This window comes from Arvicola amphibius, chromosome 14, assembly GCF_903992535.2.
Source record: "Arvicola amphibius chromosome 14, mArvAmp1.2, whole genome shotgun sequence".
Classification (NCBI taxonomy): domain Eukaryota; kingdom Metazoa; phylum Chordata; class Mammalia; order Rodentia; family Cricetidae; genus Arvicola; species Arvicola amphibius.
Window position 1 is genome coordinate 7,168,218 of NC_052060.1, and position 2,742 is coordinate 7,170,959.

At 46.8% G+C, this 2,742-nt stretch overlaps 1 long non-coding RNA gene across 1 annotated transcript; it reads right to left on the reverse strand.

Annotated features, from left to right (window-relative positions):
* Positions 1-560: 560 nt before the first annotated feature.
* LOC119800630 lies at positions 561-2,220 on the reverse strand. The gene is made up of 3 exons (XR_005283067.1): positions 2,040-2,220; positions 1,241-1,451; positions 561-757 (listed from the first exon to the last, which is right to left on the reverse strand). It is a non-coding gene; the product is annotated as an uncharacterized LOC119800630 (long non-coding RNA).
* Positions 2,221-2,742: the final 522 nt, after the last annotated feature.

Consider the following 2,742-nt stretch of genomic DNA (forward strand, 5'->3'; position numbering starts at 1 on the left):
AGGCAGGGGCGACCACAACTGCTGGCGTAGCTAACGGACCTCCGTTTCAGGAATTGTACATAGTGACAATACTAGGTATCCTATTATAAAGTGGCATAAAAATACAGTGCCGCTAGAAAGTGACCGCTGTCAGAGTGGCTCATTTCCTGTAATCCCAGCACCCCGAAAGCAAAGACGGGAAGAGCAGGAGTTTACCCGCAGCCTTGGCTATATAGTGAGCTCGAGGCCAGCCTGGGCTACATGAGGCCCCCGATTAAAAGAAGGGGGGAATGGGGGGAGGGGTGTTGCTGGAGAGACATCTCAGTGGGTTGAGAGCTCTGCTGCTTTTCCAGAGGACCCACATGGCTACTCACAACCATCTGTAACTCCATTTCCAGAGGATCCAACGCCACCTTCTGGCCTCCGAGGACTGCACGGAAGTGGCACACAGATGCAGGGCAGGCAGGACATCCATGTACAGAAAAAATAAAAGTTAAAAACAAAAGAAGCAGTGTATTTTTGTACTATACAAAGTCACCCCCCAGCCCAGCCCAGTCCCCGTATTTGGCGAGAAGAACGGGCTTTGTTTTCTAACCGCTTGTCTCAATCAGCCAGGGCGACTTGCTCCCTGGGGACCGTCAGTGATGTCTTTTGTCACTCCTGGCCCTAGTGGCACTGCACCGGGTCAGATACCAGATACCAGAGCTACTGCTAAGCCTCCCACAGCGGACAAGACAGCTTGTGGCAACATCAAGTCCTAAATGCCAGCACTGTGAAGCTGGGGGAAAAAAAAAGCAGTGGGTTAGTAAGATGTGATTTGATTTTTGGCAGACTTTGCTTTTTAGATAAGAGGAACAGTGTTTAAGTTGTTACTTAAGTACAGGCACTAGAGGGCACTGCCTGCTCAAAAGTTGCAGTTTCGTTCGAGACCAGCCTGGTCTACAAGAGCTAGCTCCAGGACAGGCTCTAAAGCTGCAGAGAAACCCTGTCTCAAAAAACCAAAAAAAAAAAAAAAAAAAAAAAAAAAAAAGTTGCAGTTTCGGTGGCGGTGGGGTCTTTGCAGAAAGTAAAGCGACCTAAGGACCAGGAGATGGCTAAAGAACTATTGGAATAGTTGTTTATCCAAAGCAGTCTTATAGCATCTGAAGCCGGGAAGGGCAGAGAGTGCAGGCTTCGTGCTTTTCTTTCTATAAAGATGCCTTGGGAGCTTTTACCATTCGAAAGGTGGAGATCTCGCTGGATTTCGTGCACGAACACTCACGTCATTGGCACCTCCTCTGAGCAGGTGATGAGAGGCGCGATTCCGGGCTCTGTGGATCACTGCAGCGCTGTGAAGTCGCATCTGAAGCAGGGAGTCAAGCGGGCAGGTGGGGCAAGGCTGATGAATAGGAACCGGCTTGTTGTTTGTCGCTCTTTCAGGGAATCCAAGTTCGGTTTCCAGCACGCACATGCTGGCTCACAACCGCCTGTAACTGCAGTTCCAGGGTATCCCATGAGGTCTTCTGACCTCGGAGGGACAAGTACACATATGGTGCACAGCCACACACGCAGACAAAAGACTCAAACACATAAAAAAATAAGAAAATCAATCTAAAAAAGAACCAGTTTGTTGCTTGAAGCCCTTCAATGTACAAGGTGCCACAACCCGTTCCCTCCCAAGGTTCCGTCCAACTTTAAAAAAATGAAACAATTGCTTTTCTTTTTTTACTAACAGGTCCATAACTGAAGTTGTATGTTTGGGTTTTTAAGATAAAATTAGTCTCTTGGGTTGGCAGGGTGCTTTATTCACATTGCTAAGCCTGGCCACCTGATTCATTCCCTGGGATTCCACGGTGGAAGGTGAGGACGGAGAGCCCCTGTCTTTCTTTAAAGACCACTTTTACAACTGGGTATGGCAGCGCATGCCTGTAGCTAGCATGGTGAGGCAGAGGCCGAACTGAGAGCTCAGGGGCCGCCTCTCTGTCCGCAGAGTGCTGGGCTAGCCAGGGCTACATGGTAAGATCTTTTTCTCAAAAAGCCAAAGAATAACAGTAAAGACGCTGATTACATCGACCACCCACCTCTCTATCTTGCTCGCTCCCAGAACAGGTCATCTTGAGGATGGAACTTTGTCTACTGTTCATATTGTGCCCGTCTCTGGGATGTAATGGAGGCTCAGGATGTAGCAGTTGAATGATCGAGTAGGAAGAGCAATTCTTTAGGGTGGAAGTTTGAAATTCGCCGAGCTATTGGATAACAGCAAGCGATGTGTGTGTCTGTGGTTCCAGAGGGGCAGGAGTTTTTGAGCCAGCTTGGGTTGTGTGAGACTCTGTCTCAAAAACCAAACCAATAAAAAACCCCAAATCAAACAAAAACCAGTGTTGACGTGCTTTTAAAATAACATCCCGTTATAAACCTATTTTCAACATTCAAGTCCAACTTTTAAAATACATTATTTGTAGAAAATAGTGAGTTTCAGTTCTTCTTAGGCACTGTGCCGTCTTTCCGGGGCTGTTAGTACTCACCTAGGGCAAGCTATTCTTGCTCAGCCATTAAATAAAGCATGGAGATAAACTCAAAAAAAAGAACCCACACGTTTTTTTGGGAAACTGCTGTTAGGACTACCTGTCAGTCTGGATCATTTTGGTTAATAATGCCAACAGACTTGGTTAAATATGAAACGACTTAAAAAATTAAGTTGTTGAGGTAAAATTCAGCCCCCCCCCCCCCCATTGCTATGTTTAAATTTTGAGAAAGCCGTTGTTAGTTTGGAAAGGGTGGGTG